We start from the raw sequence: 23,973 nt of genomic DNA, 5'->3' as shown, positions 1-23,973 counted from the left end.
AATTGATCTTTTTTTGTAAGGAAAGATATTCATGTTTTTCAGCATCCTTAAACCCACAATTTTCTTTTGAAAAAAATATCTGTTTGTTTCTTTGAGTATAAAAGCAGACAGATTTTGGCTTGAGTGCAGGCATTTTTTGTTTTTCTATATTCTGCCTATTTTTTCTTTACTTTGCTGTTCATGAGCCACCCACTTCCAAGGCTGCAGTTTCAGGACATCTGTGGAAGCTTAACGTCAGGCAGTGTGCATGTCCATTTTTCTTTGGAGAGGTTTGTGTGTGTTTGTGTGTGCATGTGTGTGCTGTGTGGGAAGCTCCTCAATGGTCTAAAATTAGGAAACTCAAGCTCGCCTACCTTCATGAAATTTAATGAGCAGAAAAGTGTAGGGAAGACCATATTTGGAGATGTAGCAAACACATCAGGAGATACAAAAAAAATCTATCTGAGCACACTCTAGTCGGGAACCATCTGAGATCCAAGGGTCACACAGATATGTCAGGTAGAATAAGGAGAAGGGAGTAGTTAGAGCATCCGTTTACCTGTGAAGGAATTTGGATTAAAGTTTTGTAAAAATACATCTTAAGTATTGATGGTATTTGAGCCTGATGTTTCCATGTGCACATCAGTGGGATTCAATACACAAAGTTAACGTGAACACAGACAGAGTGAGCTCAGAAGGCTGGAGGTGAGCTGTGGTCAACCAAGAGTTTGCTGAATTCTGTGTTCGTTAGCGAGATAAAGACCAACTAAACTGTCTCCTAACGCCTGCTTGGCTTTCCGAAATCATCATAGGCATCAATGTTGTAATAATTTTATTGTAATTTTCACACCAAAAAATGCTTTGACATATGAACAATTTAAGGAAGTGAAAAATAGAATATATCAGTCGTTCAAAATCAAAGCGAATACTTTATTTTTAAAGCAGCCATTTTGTTTTGTAAGAGGTACAGAGGTCAGTTTCGGCACCTACTGGACCTTAAGTGACAACGTGATATCATGGGATGGCACTCCACTTTTAAGGACATTTCGCGTACCATGCCAATGCATTTTAAGCTTTCCGCATGTGATTTAACGCTGTTTAGTCCCTACGTAACTAAAAAAATTAAATAAAACTCATTTTGTCTTTTAATTTAATTCTTTTTTGGTCAGGGACCGGCTTAGCATCCATCCAACCACCCCACCACCACCTTATTGTCAGACTTTCATGGTTATTTACATCCCACACCTGGTGTTTTTCTCTGTGACAGCTGGCATAAAATGTCACGCCGTTTCTATACAATGTAAGACATGCAAAAATAAAAAAAAATGCATTGGAGTACCACACGAAATGACTTAAGAAACTGGCATGTTATTTATACGTCTTTTGATGATATCAGGATGTAAGTGAAAAGACAAGAATGCAATGTAGCCTTGGAATTGTTCTATTGTAAGGATGCATGAATGCAACCACAGACACACTGAGGGTTAAGAAAGTAACTTAATTTCCAAACACCCACCTTGACTGAAATCCAGCTTTCTCTGGAGGTTGCTGAATGTCATTTTGGGACATGTAGGAAATCACCAAGTAAAGGGCAGGTTGAGTAAATATCAGTGATCCATGGTCCTCAGGTCCATGAAACTGGTTTTATTTCTGGTTTGGAATGCATACGTCTTGTTTATTACAGCCATGTGTAAGGTCTGACAGAACTACGCTTGCTGTAGCCTGGTTTATTAGCTCCAAACCAGCTGAAGGAAATGCACCTAATTCGCAGTTTCTTTTTTTGTTTTCGTTTTTGCATTTCCATTTAAACTTCTCATGAAATTGGATGGAAACATGGCTAGTTTTCCTTGATTGCATTTTAAGTGAAATATCCCTTTATCATATAACAGGCACTTCTCAAAGTTTTTTTTACAGACAAAGAAAGATATATAACTAATCAACACTCACCATTTGTCCTTTTTAACCCAACCAACAAGAATTCAAATTTAATTCAACACTCTTTGGGACTATCTAAAGATTGAAACACAGAACTGATGATTACAGTTCTTATTTTATCTTTCGCTTTTCATTTTCCCTGATTTGCTCATAAAGCAGCACAGATCGATCCACTACCACACACATTCGGACAGAATATGAATTTATACAAAGCAGAAGCAATTAGAAAAGATAAATGAAAGGATCTTTTATCAGAATATTGGAAACCTTTCGGATGTTTTAGAGCTAGAAAGCAGCACTGCCACTAATACAGACCAACTAAATACTGTATTTAAGTCCTGCTGACATGGTGATTGGTGAGGGTTGCATTGTAGGATAAATCAGGAGTATCAAAGATAATTAAGGTATTTTATTCCATTAAGAATCCATTCTTTAAGCAGAATCTGTAGCCTTTTAAAGCCGTTTGCCTCCTACATATCCCATGGTACAGTATGTATGTTGAATTCATTTTTAGAATAACATTTGTGTTTCTTTTTGGAAAAGAAACTGTTCCTGTTATTGATGGTTCAGTATTTCTTCAAACAGAAACAGAAGCTCCAGTAAGCAAGCATTTATCCGGAATAATCACCAAGTTTCTGGTTTCATTAGTTTTTGCACATGTCGATGACTTTTTTTTCAAATGCTGGATTATACATTCATGTAACCTCCCAGGTAATATTTGGTACTGAAGTTCTCAGCCTCAGCCTCAGCCTCAGCGCCTGTTTTATTTGCAAAATGAAAATATCCCTTAGACATTTACATCTTACCTGATTGCAGCATTTCTCAGATGCAGCCACTATCTAAGTCTTACTTTATACCACATTTTCTGCAGAAAAGTGAGGAGAAAGAATGTCAACTAATTTCCAGCCTTCAGACGTTTCAAGGAATAGTTTGTTAGCTTCTGATTGAGAGGCTATTGCTTGAAATTACAGGATGCAGGACAGTTTTATCATTAAAGAAAGAATTATACCAATGGAAATGTGGCGCAAAAAGCATGATTTTGACAGTGGCTTCCATTTGTGCAACTTTCTGAGTTGTGTTTTGTGTCATTCATGCCCTGTATCCCTTCCCTCTCTTTTTTTAATTTATTCATTTATATTTGCAGCTTACAGCATGAATGTGTATATAAAGAAAAGAAATTCCACAAACTGTCCAAAGGAGACAAAAAAAAAACACTTTTATAAAACTCTTCAGTATTTATTTTGACAGAACAAAATGGGTATTTTCATGTATTAAAAGAACATAAAAGGCTTCTCTTTCAGGGAGCTGAAATGTGTATGACTTTTTTCTGTTGCTATGTGACAGTTCTGATAAAGGCTAATTAAAGATTAAAGAGATGTTGATAATCCTGGTGTTGACATTCTTTGTGACTTCGATAGCAGCGCATGTCGGTTAGCCCGCTGATTAAAACGTCATTAAAGTGCTCACTTCACTCAAAGGATTCCTGTTTCCTCACCAAGCTAATCTAAGCGCTCTCTTCATCTCTGTTTCCTCTTTTGTAAGTGAAACATTGACGACTTGGAGAAGGATTAAGTGAGCAGTTTAGAAAGAAAAACTCATAAAGATGACGCAAATAAAGCGCTTCGTCTTAGCAGAGATCCTCGATAGTGATGAATGGAAGGAGCATTGCATACCTTCTCAGCTTTGTCAAGGTGAAATGTCGCAGTCCTTCTATTTATCAGTACCATGCTGAGTGAATTATGACAATGTATGATACTGCTCTGTGGAGTTAAAGCAGCAGAAGGGAATTCTTTTAAAAATAATTTTGTGTCATATTTGCTAAAACTGTCACCATATCCTGACAGTAGCACATGAGACAGCTAATCTGTGAAAAAAATCATGTTCCTCTGGCGCTTCCTACTGCTGCTCATGCCATTTGCAAGAATCCCCTGGCCCCGAGTCAAAACAACCAATCAGCGCCAGGACTACTAGCCTCTCATCCTGGTGTTAGACATTGTCGCAGCTTCCTCAGAGGCTTGGAGCACTCTGCCCTGGGCCACAAAGCATTGGAGGGGCGTCTTTGAGAAGGCGAGTCGATGCAATAAGTAACAGGGTCCTGGCGAGATGGTCACCAGGTTTGGAGAGGCAACTGGCTCCTTGTTGTAGGTGGTGGGCGGGGCTTAGCGGAGAGTGATACGAGCAGCAGAGACACAGAACGTTTTGCATTGTATGTTCAATTGTTATTTTTGACTGCAGAACGTTTCTTTCATTGCTGGTGGTTGTTTCTTAGCCATTGTGTTTCCAAAACTCCTGAAGCTGTGCGCTGAAGATATTGAGCTTGACTTAGGCTACATCTACATTACTATGTCTTTGTTTCGATCTCTGTCCACACCAGCATTTTAGCCGCAAATCAGTGTTGATGTCCGTCTGTACTAAAACAACTAAAAATGCAAATCACATGACCTGGACATGCGCGCGCCAGTGTATACAGAAAGCAGATTGTGTACTCGGCAGCTGCCGAAGATTCAACGATAGAAGAGCTGCTAGCAAAGACATCAAGCTCAGTAATGCTTGTAATTCATTATCTATAGTCCATCAAGGTTTTTTTATGCACATTTCGAAGTTTTGCATTAGAAAAGGTAGATGGAAACGGCAACATTTGAAAAAAAAATCCTTAATTTCACAAAAAAGTTTTTACGCTTGCGTGAGGTGGTTTTTGCCTTTGTCGAAAAAGAGTTAATGCACTAAATGGGAGATGGAAACACTTTTGCTGAATAAGTTCTGACGTAGCTAACTTGTAACTCACATCTGATCAGCTGTTTCCGCTGTTGGCTTCTTCCCAGATATTGCCATTACGCACGGGACACGGCCTGCTTGAAACACAATCCTGAAGATCTGTCTCCATTTTTCACAGATTCTTATTCGTAAGGTCTAGCAACAGGTTTTGTTTCTCCCTGGTTTGTAACCTATACGTCTTGTTGATGGAAAAGCACCTAATTTGCATTGTTCTTTTGTTATTCTTTTTTGCGACATTTCAAAAGTTCTTAAAATTCGCATGACAATTGGATGGAAACATGGCTTATGTTTTATTCACTGCTGGTAGTCCAGGCTGAAGTTGTATGTTTTCTTCTGGAGAGGGGTCATGTCATAGGAGCCTGACGAATCGGGAATATGCAAAGACTGACAAGACCCAATCAGGAAGCCAAATGTGTGTGTCTGCGTTATTGTTTACAAAGTCCTCGTTTTTGCCTGTCAGCACTAACAAGCTACCCCAGAGTTTTAAAATGAAAACGGCGTCAGCAAAAGGGCTGCATTTTAAAATGAAAATGTTATATTGCACCTCCTGGCGCATGCTCTCACTCAGGCTCTGATTGTTGTTTTGATCAATGAGTGGTGGATTCTTGCACATTTGGGCTCTTTTAAGATACTTTGGGGAGAGTTTTGCATTAATTAAACAGGAGACAGTAGACAGAATGAGGGGAGTGAGATGAAGGACGACATGCAACAGAGTTCCCTACCTCCCCTGGTCCTCGACTCAAATTGTGATGACATGGTCAATAAACCCTTAGGCCACCTGGATACCAGCTCTTTTTTATTCTAGAAGTGCACACAGCCTCAATCTGAAAGTTTGCTGAGGTGTGCAGTAGTTTGTAGGAGAAAAGTTTCTACATCCCACTAGCCACTGGGTAATAATCATAGGGTGAATTATTAGGGTGAATTATGTGGTTTGAAAATGCCTGTGTTGTAAGTAGTGAAGTCCTGCAGTTTTTATAGAACATTCACATTAATAAGTGGAAAGCAAATAGACTTAGCACATGCACAAAATATGCTTCAATTCAAAGTTATGGCACATAAATTAGAACTGAAGAGTGAGCTGTTTTGGTTAAAATGAAAGCAAATCTCATCTAGAGATGGATAGCTGAAAATTTGTAACTCAACACGTCCATTACAACGACAAACTTTAAATCCTGCTAGCTACAACTTAAAGGCAGACATACTGCACACATACAATATATAGTAGACACAACAAGCAAAATTTTGTTTTTCTCAAAGCCTTAGCAGTACTGTTGCTAAAAATATGACATTAAGATACAAGTAGATACAAAAATTCATGCAAAATTTACGTGAGCTTAAAATATTCACCTTGAACAAAAAATGTGTGCTTATCGTGGGGCTTTGCAGAGTGTTGTGTGGGGAGGGCCGGGCGAAGCAGAGGGACAGAGCCGCTGCTCGCCCACAGACAACAGTCATATGACGGGGAGCTCTGGATGAGAGAGTCGGGGCAGAGCTGGAGCTTCTGGACTAATAAACACCTGGAGTTGCTCCGGAATCTCCTCTGATCTGAAACTGATCAACAACAACATTTTAAAAACAAGCATTTTAAAAGTTGTTTGCTTATAATCTCTTTATTCTATGTCACCTGACTGAATTTGCTCCTGTCATACTTACCACTGCTACTAGAGGTTGCAGCCTAACAATAAACATTTTAAAAAGCTGCTTGAACAATCAACCTATATGGACATTTTTCTGGTGAGGACACGCTGGGACTTCCCTCATAGAGGTTGGCACTGAACTGGCAAGCCTTTCTTTAAACTAGATTTCTAGACAACGCTTTGATAACAGATCCAAGAGATTCTGGCACCAATAAAAAAGCAACATAATCTCCTGAGCGTTAAAGCATGCAAATGGTCATTGTCCCAATTCTGCATTCAGTTTAGTCTCCAGTCATATAAAGAAAGATCAGAGCAGACCAGGCTGTACTTCTGTGGTATGTAAATCAGCTTTAGATACTGTAGTCCTCATTTGCATTTACACGTATCTTCAATGACTCTTGCTATAGCACACTTTCCAAACTGTGGGGCTAAGCAGTTCTCCTCCCTGTGTAACTCATATGTACTACTGTGTCCATCAAAGGGTTAATATGCTTTTTTCTGAAGAAGTGAGAAAAAGTCTCAGGAGACTCGGGAAATGTAGTCTGGCTTTAAATATTTGGGTAAAATAAATGAATGAGCCTTTTTGTTGCGTTGGTTAATTGAGATAGTTGTGTAATCCTTCACTGACTCCACTGATAAATTGGTATCTGAGAAAAGTCCCCGATATTGTGTTGGTGAAAGAGAATAAAGGCCTTCGCAGTGAAGAAAATAAAATAACTCAAGTGCATTCTTTTAAGAAAACTTTGCTTCCAAACTCATCGCTAAGCCTCATCTCTAGTCTTTCAGTGTGCGACCATTAATCTTGAGGAACACTCTGATGAAATTTGCAGGTCTAAAGGAAAAGACCTCACCACGACTTCTGGTGGGCTCTGTGAGACCTAATTTTCACTGATGTCGTCCCTACATCCCTACACATGCCAATGTTGAATACAAAACAGTGCTGGAGTACTCTGATCTTTTACCTCAGTAAAAGTATCAATTCCACAGTGCATTAATAATCTGTTACATGTAAACTTCTACTTAAAGTATCAAAAGTAAAAATACTATACTACTATATATTGTTATATAACTAATAACTATATAATTGAATAATATTGATGCATTAATGTATAAGCATCACTTTAATGTTGTAGCTAATTACTTGTAATTCTCAAGTAAAGTACAAGTAGCTCAACATTACTTTAGTACAGTACTTGAATATGATGTTCAAGTTATAGTGTAAGAACCTGAAGCTAGAGATAATAAAATAAAGTATAAACGTACTTATATTTAGAATTTTAAAAGGATCATTGATACAAAGCAGGAATCCATGGAAATATCTGGTATTTTACATCATTTAATATTCTGATATTAGCTGGATCTCTCTCTACTCCGCCTGAGTAGAGTTTTTAGTATGAGCAATAACTAGAGCTCTCACTTTTGAGTCTAGAACAAGTTATTTCTTTGCTTGTTAATTAATCAGATCACGTTCCTAGGCTTCAGGAGCACACCAGTGTGTTTTACTAAATTGTTTTTGCTCCATTTTACCATGTTCAAGTTTTTATTTTGTAAGCTGTAAATATCAGTAAAATGTTTTAACAAGACTTAAGACTGCAGGGTTATTTTGACACATATGTTTGGATGCAATTGCTTCTGTGCACAAAGAAAATGGCAAAACCACACATACATTATTAATGATCTGTGTTGCTTTCTGGTTTTTGGACACACTTGCTAGCTTACCCCAAAACCCTCAGTTGTCACTGATGTAAGTCATGTCAAAACTCTAAATAAACAGTGTCATTATCTAGGAGCTGCAGCACACATACAACCAACAGCTCTGTGAAATTAATAATTTGGTTTCACTCCCTCCTGTTTTTCGTTTTTTTTAGTGACAGTCAATGTTGAGCTGTAATCTGCAGGCCAGCAGGGACCCAGCAGCAGAGCAAGAAACTGAGAACTGTAAAAGCTATTGGTTACTGTGTTCAAAATGAGTCACAAACAAATCAGAGAGCTCAGTGCAGGGAGCAACGCTGGGAACCAGACATACATACCAGATCTCGAAGTGGACTGGTACTCATCATATGCACTACAAGCACTTCTACATTTTACTCCTTGGTGTACCATGACTTTTTCTTGTGCACCAGCACTTCTCACAAGCTGCCAGTACTCTTTTTTGCTCTCTCCATATCAGGTTCTCTTGGCTCTAAATGCAGGCTGGGAGCAGAAACACAGATCTCTTCGGCAAAACGGAAGGTGGCAGTATCTCTTTTTACACTGCAAGCTAACGTAAAGGAACGCGCCACGTCTGTGTGGAGTGGACTAACCCGGACAACCTAGTTATTGTCCTTGGGGACTTTAACAAAGAAATCTCAGCCGTGATCTCCCCACATACAGTTTATTAAATGCCCGACCAGTGAGAAGAATAATCTGGATCACTGTTACACTACAGTAACAGATGCCGACACCCTCGCCTTAGGCACCCTTGCCGTAAGCAGTGCCAACTACGTGGCACCAGAGCTGCACTGGGTCACTCTGACCATGTCGTGGTCCACTTGATTCCTGCATACAGGCATAAACTAAAGCTCTATAAACCTGTAGTGAGGACATCAAAGCAGTGGACCAGTCAAAGGTTGCGTTCGAAAAGTCAGAACAATCTCTTTCCTAACCACCTTTCCTTGATCTTGATGTAAACGTCATGAGGTCAAGGAAAGATGTGAAGGAGAATTCATAAGGACTTAGGAAAAGAGGAGTTGTTTTAATGCAGGCCACCTAAAGGTGGACAACACGGTGGAATGTATTTGTAGGCCTACTTCATAATCAAGATAGTAAAAAGGCCTGTAGGGTACCTGTCACGAAATAATGGAAAGGGTTGTCACATTGGGAATGCTTTCTCACCCTCCTGCCGACTTACATTTATCACATTTTATAACATGAATCCCAATTATTGTTTGTAAACACAATGTTTCCCACAGAATGACAGTGTAACTGTGGAGAGAGAGAGATAGGTGGAGCAACCGAGCGAGAGGAGGTCCTGAGTGAATATATGCGCTGACCATTTTAGATAATGATAATTGGCAGGCCGCAACAAATAAATCAGTGTGTGGGAAACACTGAAACAATACATTACATTTATTGTAGAGATCATCCAGCTTGATGGCCTTTATTAAGGCAAGGGTGTCGGCATCTGTGACTGAAGTAAAATCAATTAATGATATTGCTGAAGGCTGGAAATACATAACATGAACCTACTCGCTGCAACATTATCCTCACCTTTATCACATTAGAAGACTAGCCTCAAGTCATATGCATTTTAGCAAGTTATGGCATAAAACGGTGTTGAAACAGTATCAGATTACAGCAAAGCCAAAAGAAAACAGACCAAAAGAAAGAAGGAAATTGTGAGAGTCTTATTCAAGTATCATAATGTGTGTCTGTGTTGCAAGGATTTTGCTAAATGTGGTCAAAGAATAGATCATTTGAGTTTGAGAACGTGTGTCGCTTTAAACATTGGCGCTGCAAGGAATTGTGGGACGCCATTCTCTCCTTTCCTTTTGTAAAGGATGGCCCGGTGCACCCTGTACTAAAGGAGATATGGCAATCCCAATGTCCCCCCTAAACCCTAAGCCCTGAACCCTCACAGACTTTACTGACGTCACTTGGAAAGTGATTGAGTGCAAGAGGCTGTAAGGGCTCAAAATGCTGTAAACAGGAACGGGACAGCACTTTGACACATTATCACGTTACCTTGACAACGCTGAAACAAGTTGCATACTTTCTATTTTATGTTTTTGCCTGATCTTTAAGTCCTGCTGGCTCTTGCCCTACAGAGTGGAGAAAAGGTAAATGTCAATTTGTCAATAATCAATTCACTATTGTTGATCAAAACAGCATCATTAAGCAAATACTAAAATAAATAGTTGAATAAACTCAGTTTGTAATAAGTTGATTGCATTCAGACAAAGTCTGCAGAAATGCAAACTTACGAAAAGGGTCTAAAAAGGGCTCAAAATGTCCGCGAGAGAGCCCTCGCGCACTTGACGATTTGACAGTGGGACAGCCCTAAGCCCTAACGGACTTCCCGGGAGCGCGCCTCAAAGTCTGTGAGTCTGTGAAGGTGGACATTGGGATTGGGCCTATGAAAGGAAGCACTGAGGCTCCTTTCCTTAGCTTTTAGAGAATTCGACCAGCTCTTATCATGGCTGCCACTGAAATACTTCCGGGTCACTTCACTCAGTTAGGAACCTTCCCAAGCAAAAAATACTTTTCGGACGCAGCCAAACTATAGAGGACTTTCAAGTGTGTTTAGACTGCACTAACTGGGATGTTCAGGTCTGCTTCTGCACGGCGGCAGTTGCTCAGTCCTTGAGGACTTGGCTGGAAACCGGAGGGCTGCCGGTTTGAGTTCAGCTTGGACCAGAGTTATGGAGTGTAGACTTGTATCTGGAGAGGTGCCAGTTCACCTTCCGGGCACTGCCAAAGGTGGCTTTGAGCAACTCGGGGCGCTGCACTGAGTGGCACCCCTCTCGCTCTGACATCTCTCCATGTTTGTGTGTGTGCAATATTAACTAATTAACAACAGAGTGAAAAACATTGAATTTTCCCTTGTGGAATTATAGTATGTCGTCTTCCTACAATCAGCAAGAGTTCATAGAGGCTGTGATATTCTAAATTACATCAGCTTCTGTGAGGACTGCTTTGTACTGTCACATACCAGGGTGAGTTATAACAACGACAACCCCTGGTTCATGGCTATGCTCAGACAGCTAAGTTTGATAAAGGAAGAAGCATTTAAGTGAGGAAACAGGGCCAGGTTTAAGGAGTCAAAGTGCAGGTTTAGCAAGGTAGTGCAAGAAGCTAAATGACTGCACTCTGCCAATGACTCTGCTTTGAACCCCCTCCAGACAGATTACCAACTTCAAACCTAAGCACCCCACTCCTTTAAAGACTCTCACCTGCTGAAGTTCAACCTGCTAAAGACAATGTTGGTGCACTTTTTCACCGCCATAACTGAGTCCACCCTCACCTCCTCCTTCACCATCTGGTACACTGCTGCCACTGCCGGACAAGTGCAGACTGCAGAATATCACTGGCAGCAATCTACCATCCCTGTAGGACCTGTATGCCTCCAGGACTCTAAGGTGAGCAGTACAGTTTCTGGCCGACCCCTCCTATGTGGGACACAAACTGTTTCATACACTCCCCTCTGCGGAAAATCAGTACCAAAACCTCACACCCCAGCAACACATTCTTAGCATGTTCTGCTTCCCTTATCAACAAAGCCCCCCACTGACACTGACTCTCATGCCCCCCTACCACTTAATGCACTGATGCAGACCAGCATGTTCAAACATATAAACATACACATTCACTTAGGGATTCATTACAAGCATATGTATACATGCACTCATAAACATTCATGTAACTACAAGCACATACAGAATATCATGAATATTAAAGTGAACTAAAATAATTATGAATAAATACACAAATACATACTGTCCATGATTTGACAGGTAGTGACTTTTGATGTCGCTCTACAGAACGAGTATTAGTGTTATGGCTTGGAGTTTACTTTGCTTTAGCAGCAGGTTTTGGATTCAGCTGAGTCGGACTCTATTCATCTTCACAGACCATAATTTCTGCAGAGCGTCGATAGAGACTGTCAAACCTGCAGGATAAATATCCACAGAGAAACACACATCATCCAGGGCAGCACACATAAAGAGGTATTATGCTGTGGTTCCTAGAGATGTGCTTACAGATATATGTTTTACGTCTAATGTTTGGTATCAGTTGTAACTGGCTTATTATTTTCAATGCACAGCTCAGCTGCTGATTGACACAGTACTGACTGGAAGATAACAGCAAACATTTTATCCTGTTTTCATTGCATTATATTTATTTAGCTGACGCTTTTATCCAAAGTGACTTACAATTGTTATCAGAGGTCACACGACTCTGGAGCAACTAGGCGTTAGGTGTCTTGCTCAGGGACACATTTGTTGGAGTGGGAATTGAACCCTCATCTCCCCCACCAAAGGCATGTGTCTTATCCACTGATCCATTGCCACCCACATCTCTGCTGTGTTATATGTGATTAAGTCAATCATTTAACTATTTAAACAAGCTGTTTGGATAACAATTTAAGAATGTATGCTTTTGATATGGAATTTCAGGATAACTATCACACCTTGGGCTTGATAGGCTTTGCTTATGAAGCAGTTACTGAATCTATCTGATCAGGGTTTGCTGCATTTGACCTGAAAAGTCTCATCTCGGTAAGGCTCCCCTCATTCTGTGGCCAATCAAGGATGGATCAAAAACAGCAAAATGTTCACTGCTGTATATTTTGTACAGTAACATGGTTTAAGTATGTCCATGTAAGATTTTTAGCTTAATAAAATGATTTGGAAATCAATCTTAACTCAACAGTTAAACACTGGAAAATAGTTGGCAATAATTTTAAGATTATATATTAGTTTATTTAACTAATTGATTTGATACTGACACTTTGTTTTTGTTAAAATCTTGATGAAGTTTTGATGAATTTGATGAAGCTTTGTTAACTGAATCTTCTGAATGCAATTTGTTGTTTTGTCCTTTGGCAGGGAACATTTCTGTATTTTGAAACAATAAAGCACCTCCAAATTAAAAAGGGGAAGAGACAGTGACATAACCAACAAAAGCAAGATTAACAGAAATGAAATAGAGACAAGACAGACCGGCAGACTACTGAAGTTAGCAATGCAGCCAGCCCACTCATTGAGTCAATTCAATTAAGAAGAGAAAATCCTTCCTGATGACAGTTTAATGTGGTTACAGATTGAGGACAGCTCTCTTACTGTTCCTTGTCTGTGGCAGTGAAAGAAATGTAATGGGAACAGACACCAAGCTTTACGTTAAGCCACAGCATGTCTCTTTCATACTGATTGAAATATCCTACATGTGGGATGTGGGAAAACTTAAATTTGTCATTATTATAATATTTGCAATAATTCTTGTACAAAATCTGCCAACATGTCCATTTTGTAGATTTGTGCCATGAAGCATTCAGCAGATTTCCCTCTAAATCCGACCTGGTGGTAAAAGCAGCAGAAGCCAGTTTGCCGCAGTTTCAAAGTTTTAAACCATCTGGACTAACCTATTAAAATTATTAACTGACACTGTAAAGATTTAGAAATGTTCTTCTTAGAGGCTACATCAATTGTGATACCTTCCTATGTACACAAGTCTACAAGCATACAAGTTTTATGTATGAATGTACGACTATGAAAGCTGTACACCTGTGGATGTTTTTGTTGTGTTTTGTTGTGGTTTTTTGGGACTTGGTCCAAATCCTTGACCCTAGATCAATGTGTTCACTTCAACTCAACAGGAGTCTTTACCACAGTTTCTTTTTCACTCATGTGAATCCTTCCACACTGTGACAAGCATCTATGGCAACACTGTACCCCATCTATGCCACAGCTGTGAAACCCACTGAAAGACACAGAACACATACCTGGGTGGGTGGCTTGTCATAATTAAGTAGCACCTTTCAGAGGAAGTTTTGGACCTGTGAGAGGGTTCATGTGGTAATGCGAGCTTTCACTAATTGTGTGTTTTGTGAGCTTTTTCTGTCAAGTTTTCTGTGTTTTCATACTGTTCATAATGACAGATCACAATAATTTGATTCAGCAACTCACATTATTAAACTTCCTGTGTGTGTTGGTTGTCACATCTGGACCGCAGATTTATATTCATAATAATCATTAAAACCATGATGGTATAAAAGGTGGAGAAAGGGTGGTGGCTAACTGTGTATGAATGTAGAAAGACAACTGCAGACGGCAGCTTTTATGCTTCTCCAAACACAGAACTCTCAAAAAAACACTTCTGGTGTGATGAAAGTGACAAAAACAGCCTTAATGTCTTGTTTTTGAACATGTTCTCAGTTAAGTAGCTGACTACACATGTACATGCACCCTGTACTGCCACATTTTGACCTCTGCTTTGTAAGAGAGGCAGAATTAAAGTGTTTGCTGTTATTTCTCTCCTCCTTCTAATTGATCCCCCAGGTCATGTTCCACCTCAAGCTGATGTCTTCCTGTCTCTATTTTGTATTGACCTTTGACACTGAGTTGGGGTGAAGGTCCAGTGCCACAGTTAAGGCTATTTCCTTCTCAAGGGAAAGAGATGGAGGAGGGAAAGCTTTTTATAGAGAGAGAACAGAGAGGAAAGACAGAAGGTTAAAACAAACCTGTCTAGAACAACAAATCAATCTGTGTTCAACTGGGTGACACTGGTATATCAGAAATTTCAATTTGTTCATGTGTTAATTCTTTGTTGTAGTGTATGCAGTCATTCCAATAAAGCTACTAGAATTGAAATTGAACGGTGATGATGCAACCCTCTCTACATGGAGCAAGCATAATGACGGAGTATGGCAGAGCCTATGGTACTGCCTTAGAATGGTTTTCATCCTACCTGTCAAATAGGAAGTTTTGCGTTTCTGTAAACAACTATGTCTCTTTGTTCTGTCCAGTTAAATATGGTGTGCCTCAGGGGTCGGTCTTAGGACCAATTTTGTTTTCCTTGTATCTGCTTCCCCTTGGACATATTATCCATAAACATGGCATTTCTTTTCATATTTATGCTGATGACACACAAATATACTTGCCACAGATCCACAGACCCTGGAATGCTGAGTTCACTTAACAACTGCCTTTGTGAAGTTAGAAAAATGGATGTCAAATAATTTCCTCCAGCTGAACTCAGACAAAACAGAAATCCTGGTCATTGGGTCCCATTAGATGGCAAAACAAATACTGCCATCTGCTGGTTCCCTAGTAAATCACATAAAGCCTGTGGCAAAGAACCTGGGTGTTTGGTTTGATAGTAATTTAAATTTCGTGCAGCACACCACAAAGCTTGTTCAATCGTGTTTTTATCAACTTAGAAATATAGCAAAAATTCAATCTATGTTAACTTTTAAGGACACCGAGACCATTTTACACGTCTTCATCTCATCACGCCTGGATTATTGCAACAGCCTTTTCACCTGTTTAACCCAAAAATCTATTGATCGACTCCAGACTGTCCAGAACTCCAGCTGCCAGGCTTTTAACCAGAACAAAGAAATATGACCACATTACTCCTATTTTAGCTTCATTACACTGGCTCCCAGTATGTTTTAGAATTGACTTTAAAATTCTATTGATCACTTTTAAAGCTCTTCATGGCCTCTCGCCTTGTTATATTTCTGACCTTTAAGTCCCATACACACCAGCACGCACCTTGAGATCCTCAGGCAGAGGTCTGCTATCTGTTCCAGAGTCTCGACTGAAAACTAAAGGGGACAGAGGGTTTGCTGTCAGGGCCCCGAGGCTCTGGAACAGCCTACCCAAGGAAATCAGGTCGGCTGAGTCAGTGAACTCTTTTAAGTCCCTTCTTAAAACATACTTTTATAGGAGAGCCTTTCCCGATCTTATTTGACTTTATTTTATCCCTTTTATTTTATTGTATTTTACTAATTTTATATTTATCTTAAACGTGTATTTTAGTCTTTTCAATGTTTTTCATGCTTTTAGCTTGTATTGTTTTTGTATTATTGTCTCGTGGGTATTATTGTCTTTACACTTGTTAAAGCACTTTGTAACTTGTTTTTGAAAAGTGCTCTACAAATAAAGATTATTATTATTATTATTATTATTATTATTAATAATAATAATCTCACAAATTACTTACAGGATAACAGATTTGCGATAAAACAGGAGGCCCTAAGAAGAGATGTGTGAGAGATTGCAACCCTCCAGGCTTTGATGTAATAAAATGTGGTAGCTCACAGGGAGATGTGAACATCCTGGGTGCCTGTGCTACCAATTTGTTCACTGCTTGTCCATCTGATGAGTCAAACAATATCACATGACCATTCTCTACTATAAAAGACAACACAATTGTATATGTGCAGTATTAGCACTCACTGTTCCCCTCAGTTCATATTTTTTTCAGCTATGACTAAATGTTTGAGGCTGTGACAGGCTGCTGTCAGAGGGATTATTTAGTTCAATTTCAGCACAAAAATAGAAACCCTATGGGCATGAACCAGGAATAGATGAAATGGGGTAAAATAGGTTATCAGCCCTAATCAGAGATGGGTTACACTTGTTTTGTTTTTTAAACAGAGATTTCAACTGTTGCGGTTTTAATGGGGGAAAGTACAGCCACGATGATAATGAGGCCCATTTGACAATACTGCAATCAGTGTCTAATCTGAGAGTATCGCAAACTAGCACCATAGCTCCTTCAAGTTCTGAGTGTAAACTGTGTAGAAGGGGCTTTCCCAGTTTACAACAATCAGATGAAAACAGCTGTACTGAATCAGTCAGTGCTTTGAATTGGATGGTATCACCTAAAACAACAACAATAGAGACTCTTCATTTGCTGTATCTGCATTTTTCATATCCACACTTTCTTGAGAAATGGTGCACTAAGCATAAAGAGGGTCTACCTCCGTTGCTCCCCCAGGAGCAAGCAGTAAACTTCTCCAGCAGTAGACCTCTATAAATATTCCAAGCAAGGCTGACCTGGTTACAGAATGCCCTTGGGAGTGTGAATTAGCATCTGAATACAGACATTGCTGTAGTCAGTTGAAGACAGGCCTGGCAGGAGTGGCAGTACTGCTGAGACTCCCTTCACAGCTCCAACATGGACCAGCCAGCACGCTTCAGAGCACGAGCATGATGAGCACACATCAGCTACAAAAGATGAAGGCATAAAGCTAATGAGGGGGGGTTAAGTATTTCTGTCTGTGCTTCCATCTACGGCTACTTCATCTGTAGTAAAAATGAATGTAACTGCTCCCAATGTCCTATAAACGCATAACTGGAAGAGTTTGTATCAACTCTGTTTGAGCAAGTAAAAGAGATTTGTGTAAAATGTCAGGTAGTTGGTGGTGATGCAACATTCAAGGATTGCTTAAAGGTAGAATAAGTAGGATTGGTCGGTTGCTGTTTGTAGACACACCATTCAAAGTTGGCCCCTCCTCCCCGGCTCAACGAGAAAGAGAAAGCAGTGGACCAGAGAAATAAAATGTTATTTTCTGATTTCTGGTGTTTCACAGTAGTGATGTTTTAAAGCACAAAAAACATGCCCACCTAAACCACACTTCATCCTGTCCTGTGGCCTCCCTGCTCTGCTCTGTGAGTGTGTGTGTGGCTCAGTCCCACACGCAGACCTGCAGCTCTTTTTACATCCACGGCACAGACAGAGAGCAGAGGAGAGAGATGGGCACAGCAATGTAACCTGGTCACTACGTTCTCCCTCACACCCTGAGCACTGTTATTGGCTGGAGGCTACACACCCACTGCCCAAAGGCTGATGCCCAGAAACTTCCTGACCACAGCAAAAATTAAACAGGCAGAGGTCAGGGTCTCTGCAGATACAGACACCACCACACAGTTCTAGTAGGTCATAAGTGATGATTAAGAGGGATTATTTTTGTATGAATCTATACATTGTTGTTTTTTTTTTTAGGAAAATCCTCCTCGGGTGGCATTGACCACATTTTAATAGTCAGTTTGGATGAAAGCATAAACAAGCATTAGCTGTTCCTTTGATTATAGTTATTACTACCTGATATTTGTTCTCCTGATCCTGGCCTTTCTCACCCTGTCTCAAAATGTTTTTGCACAAAACTAACAATAGCTATGGCATCTGGACTCACACATGACTGTGAACCAGGAAACACTATAGATCAATATAGAAACACTATATATCACAATAGACAAGGCCACTAACTGACTTATAGAAAGATGAAGGAAACGGCCAAAAGCCATCGGACAGATAGGAAGGTCACACATTTTTATTTAGTGTCATATGCCCGGAGTCTATGCATGCCTAACCTCACACACACATAATTCAACAAACTGAGTCAGTCAATGACGGATGAAGAGATTGACTTTTAACTCTTCTCTGTCTATTAGACCAGCAAAATATAAGAATAAAACTGGACAATCACAGTCAATAAATAACAATAACTTGCAATACAGAAATGCCAAAGATATGTTTGGAAATATTTATATTTATGTTGCCATTACATACACCAAAGAACACTGACAAGTTTGTTTTTCAATTGTAAAATGTCCTGCTGAGTATGTATTGGTCACAGTTCTTTAATAACTATGCTTGTTTGTGTTAATAACAAGTATAGGCCCATATATTGTACCAGATTTTTAAAACTCTCAAATATTAATATTGGTATTAGCCTAAAAAATCATCTATTAGGCCTTAATTTTAACAAGCAGCTTTGGTGCATCCCTTCTGCGAATATTCTCACTTTGTTGACATGTATGGGTGAATTGAATAGAATAATTTAAAGCATTTCGCCTATGGCTTCCTCAGGTTCACTCAGGGAGTTGTTGTTCACAGTAAATCATAGTAAAGTCATTTCAGTGTGCGGTGGCTTGTTTTTTATTTTTCATTGCTTCTATCTACCAGCACCTGTCTGTTGTTGCTTTTCATGGGGATTTTTTTGTTTTATTGAATCATTTAAATGTTAAAGGTAATAATGTTAATGATAATGTACTGATGATGGTAATATACCGTCATCTTTATCTTGCCTAGTAAGACCTCATATGAGCTGCAGTTTGTTGGTCTTAAAAGGTTGACAGGCACGGTCACATACAACCATATACCAGAGAAGGAATCTCTCCTAATTTAAGAGTTTCAGTAAATAACAGTACTGAATTTATTCTCTGCAGGGTGTTTGATGAATGTGACCACTGAAAAGGTTTTTGCACACATCTGTCACACAGCCTCACAGTCTTCTGGGTTCCCTGTACTACAGTACCTAACTCACCATTAATACCACAGTTGCAGCTACATATGTAGGTCAAGAGCTTTTCACTTTAAGTAAGAGTGGAAATTCCCTGGTCCCTTTTTCTTCATTCCAGTTGAAAGACTTCTTTTCCTTTAATGAATCTATCTTAATCATTTATACACCTTTGTTGATTTTAAACTGCAACAATTTTAAGTAAGCCTTGACCTATCGGCTATAACGCATTCTGATTCAAGGCAACTACTGCATTGAGGGAAAAATATGATATGATAAAATAATAAATAATAGTATTAGAATAATATTCTGATACATGTATAGAATTAAATAGCTAATTTTAAAAAACTGTAGTGCAAACATTAGTCACATACAGAACATTCTCTGTGGTAAGTCAAAATGTATAGACTTTGTTTTCACACTGGTCCAATGAAACCCAATTGTAGACTGTAGTCATGTTTTTCTTCATTTTGAAGAATTGGCGGTAGTTTTTTGATAGTCCTATCCCTTGAGCCACAGTCTGCTATAAGAGAATCTTGTACTGTCCCACGGGAATACAAATTCAAAGTCAATGCCACCAGTACCACTGACATCCACCTTCAGAGAGAGTACCCTCTTCAGTTTTTCAACTAAAAGACTAATTCAAACAGACATCCTTTGAATGGATCAAAGTCTGAGGTTCCCATAAATGCAACAATATTAAACCATCAAGTTTTGGGCCTGTCTCCACCACAAAAACCAGACAGAATTAACACTTAACCCTAACCCTAACCCACTAAAAACACAGAGGACCCAGTGGGTGTTTAGGACTAACAGACCATACCACTGGTGTATGTTTTAGCTTATTAACTAAAGTAAAGTCTACATTACTTCCAAGTATTTTCCAAATCATACTATACCTTTATCGATTTCATTCTCTCCCTTGTAGGCAGCCTTAGGTTAATATTAATTTCAGTAAGGTATAAAGTCAACTCTGAGAAACATGAAGTTTTTCAAGAAACAGCTTAAGTCTTAAGAGTCGATTGCTAACATTATATATTCACATTGCCCTTTCCCAGATGTTTGCTTGTTGTTTGTCTTTTCTGACCAATTAAAAATGCACCAAGAAAACCGAGGATTTTCCCTGTCTCAGGTTAGTTTTGACAACTGCTTACTGTTAGGGTTACTGTTATTTGTATATTCTTATGGGTCATAGAGAGATACACAGTTATGACCTGCCATGTCAGCCTTGTAAAACAGTACAAAAGTTAAAGTGACACTGTGAAAAAACAAAAGGGAATGAAGAGTCATACCCCCTGCCAAGATCTGCTGCTCCAGTTCAGCCATCTGTTTCCTGTAGGCCCTCAGTGCTGCTTCCTTGAATGTGGGTCGAACGCGTTTCTTGGGTGGGGCTTCAATGGGCTTCTCCTCTGCAACATTTTTGTTTTCATCCTCCTGCTGATGCTCCACTTTTTCAGACACATCAGTGGCCTCCTCTGTTATCTCCTCTATCTCCTCCAACTCCTCGTCACCCTCTTCCATCTCCTCTGTCACATCATTGTCCTCGGTCTCATCTGGTTCCTCTACGTCTACATACTCCACCATTGCATCATATTCAGCAGTGTCCTCAGTGAGTTGGGTTTCATAGTCCTCACTGTACTCTCCATCATACTGCTCATCCAAACTGCAATCATACTCCAGAACACATGCCTCTTTACTTGCCTCATAGTCCTCTGTGGCTTCAAAATCTTGGGAGGCCTCAAAATCCTGAGAGACATCATTGTCATCAGACACATCATACTCCTGAGAAGTCTCACACTCCTGTGCAGGCTCATCTGTCTCCTCTGTCTCATTAGCATTCGATCTGTTCTCTAAGTTAGCCAGTACCTGCTCCATCACTTCAACATAGTGGGTCTCATTGTCCACTGGTTGTTCCCCAGCTTCTGCTTCTGCACATGTTTTCTCTTCCTCTGACTTGTAGAAGAGAGGCTCTGTGCAGACATCTGAGTCTATTGTGGTACTGGAGTTATTTGCAGTGGATGTGGATAGGGTGCGGAAACGCCCCATAAATGAGGAAGAAGAGTTGGTGGGCTCCTCAGGAGGAGCAGGGGTCTGAGAGCCAGACTTCCATACAACCTCCAGAGCTGACTTAGCTCTCTGTAGTGTAGAGCCAAAGCCAAAACCAAAGGATTTCTCACTGAGATCTATGCTGAGCCTACTGCTCCAAGACTTGGGAACCTCCTCAACCTTCTCTGTTCGAATCTCACTCTGACTGCGATACATAGTTGAAGACTTATTCTGGGTCTGGTGAAAGCTATGATTGACATCCAGTTCAGGGAATTTTTCTTTAGGAAGTGCTTTAGGGGTTTCCTTAGGGGCATCTTTAGAAGCTACTTTGGGTGCTACTTTAGGGGCTTCTGTTTGGGCAGCTGTAGGGGTCTCTTTAGGATGTACCATAGCACTCTCTTTAGGGGCTACCTGCGGGGCTTCTTTTTGCGGAATCTTAGAAATTTCTTTAGTGGGTACTTTACAAGTCTCCTTAGATGCTACTTTAGGTATCTCTTTTGGAACCTCTTTTGGGGGTAGTTTTGCAGCCTCTTTGGTAACCTCTTTAGCAGCAACTTTCAGACCTTCTTTAGATGAAACTTGTGGGGGTTCTTTAGCAATGACTTTAGGGGACTCTTTAGGGGATTCTTTAGGGGACTCTTTAGGGGTTGAGACAGGGCTCTCAATTGGGGTTATTTTGGGGCTCTCTTTAGGTGACTCTTTGGGACTTTCTCTAGGAGTCATTATTGGGCTATCTTTTGGTGTCACTTTAGGAGTGACTTTAGCAGCCTCACTGGAAGTTACCTTAGATGTCACTTTAGATACTTCTTTAACAGTGGGTTTTGTGACATCTTTAGGTGTGAATTTAGGACTTTCCTTAAGGGGGGCTTGAGAGGGTTCTTTTGCTACTGATTTATGAATATCTTTAGGTGACTCTTTAGGAGCTGCTTTAGAGGTCACTTTAGGTAAAATCTTAGCAGATACCTTTGGGCTTTCCTTTGGCAATATTTTGTTGGTTTCTTCTTTAGGAGCCAATTTAGTTGGTTTATGTGTCACTTTAGCAGCTGCTTTAGGGGCATCCTTAGACGATACTTTCGTGCTTTCTTTTGTCACCTTACATCGCTCCTTAGACTGCCGGGCAGATGTCTTAATGACAGACTCCCGTTCTGTGATGGGAGGAATAATGTGTGTGGTTATAGGTGGTAGGGAAGATTCTCTGTCAAGCATCATGAATTCCTCATCTCCTTCAAACTGTAAATCAACCTCCTGACATTTAGTGATTTTTTCAGGAAAACCAGGGATGGTTGATGGGTCAAAGGGACTGCTAACCTCTATGGAGGCTTCTAAACCAGAGTCAGCACCCTGCTCCAGATGATGCCAGTCTTTCCACGGTGAAAGGTCACCTTGCAGGGAGACCTGGGAGCCACTGTAGTGGCTTCTGTCCCCAGACATGCAGACGAGTCCATTGCTCACCCCGCTGTCAATAGTTTCTGTAGTCTCAACCTCATTGTGTTCATAGGTTTGATTCTCCTGGCTGAGTGGGTGACTGGGACTAGCATACCAGGAGGAGGCCATGTCTTCTTGTTTTCTCTGCCACAGTTCCTGATCTGAGGAGGACAGCAGGGAGCAGCCATTAGCCCGTGTAAAGTACTGACTCTCTGAAAAGTCTTCTGAGTATGACTGGCAAAGTTTTGAGCAGTCAGACTCAGAGCGGCTAAGTTTAGGGGTGGAATAGTCACTCTGGGAAAGCCAACCAGGGGTCAAATCAGAGTAGTAAGCCTTTGCATGCTTGTCTGGGTCATAGTAAGAGTCATCAGCATAGTGAACTGCGCCTGAGTAGCCTGCTTCCTCTCCTGACCGGCTATGGTCATGGGATCGCCTCTTCTCTGATTTGCTTTTGTGAACAGGCTTTGAAATCACCATTGCATATTTATTTCTGCTTAATTCATCTAATTCTTTATCACTGTCCATTGAGTCCCAGTCATCACTCTCCACTACTTTATCCTTTCCTGAGACCTTTATATCCATGCTTTCATAGGTCTGTGAGGAAGACAATGTTTTGTCTTTTCTCTCCTTTCCATCATGAGTTAAGCTATCAGTAGTGACTGTAATTCCTGTTCCTTTAAGTTTATAGCATTTTTTCAAAACTACATCCCTATCTTGGGTTGTTGCAAAAATAACAATAATAGGGCGGGGTTTTGCATTGGAACATTCTCTTTGTTGCCCTAACCTATGAGCAAGCTCAATTTTAATTGTTTTATGGGCATCGATGAAACCCATTTTATCTTTTAGTATTTTATAAATTAGACTCTCTGTTTTCTCTGATTTATCTTCAGGAACATTGATGAACCGCAGGGTTGAATTATTAGCCTGGTGGCTAATTTGTTTTATGTAGTCATGAATATCACGTGTTTCTCTTCTAGACTGGACAAATCCTGAACGAAGCTGCTCAATCTCACTCTGAACTACTTCAACACTGCTGGAGATCTCATCAATTGAGCTCTTTAGGGCATTTACATGGCCGCGTAGCTCAGACAGTTCTGTCTCTATCTGGCTGATGCCCTGAAGCTCCTTAAAGATCATCTCCATGACATCCTGGGTCTGACTGATGCAGCCTGTTGAGGAGGAGCCAGGTTCCAGAGTCGAGCTCTTTTGCTGCCGTCCTGCACGGTCCAAGGATTTGCTCCGGATGCCCAGGGTTTTCCTCCAATTGCTCACTTCGGAGTCTGAGGAGACACATTCCTGACTCTTTTTCCATTTTCTTAATTTGCGTAGAGCCCCCAGCCTAAGTGTGTGTAGACTGGAGCGTTCCACTCGTTCACCTTCAGAACT

The 23,973-nt window shown here is 40.2% G+C and overlaps 1 protein-coding gene across 1 annotated transcript in view; it reads right to left on the bottom strand.

Moving 5' to 3' along the window:
* LOC123959129 (protein unc-13 homolog C-like) overlaps positions 1 to 20,517 on the bottom strand; it is a 125,649-nt gene extending 105,132 nt beyond the window's left edge. Inside the window, exon 1 of the mRNA XM_046033025.1 lies at positions 20,409 to 20,517. The gene's annotated coding sequence lies outside the window, so the exon portion shown is untranslated. The remainder of the gene's footprint in view (positions 1 to 20,408) is intronic.
* Positions 20,518 to 23,973: the final 3,456 nt, after the last annotated feature.

This window comes from Micropterus dolomieu, linkage group LG20 (assembly GCF_021292245.1).
Source record: "Micropterus dolomieu isolate WLL.071019.BEF.003 ecotype Adirondacks linkage group LG20, ASM2129224v1, whole genome shotgun sequence".
NCBI classification, from domain to species: domain Eukaryota; kingdom Metazoa; phylum Chordata; class Actinopteri; order Centrarchiformes; family Centrarchidae; genus Micropterus; species Micropterus dolomieu.
The sequence above is the reverse complement of the archived record's forward strand: the minus strand, read 5'-3'. Positions and strand labels throughout refer to the sequence as shown.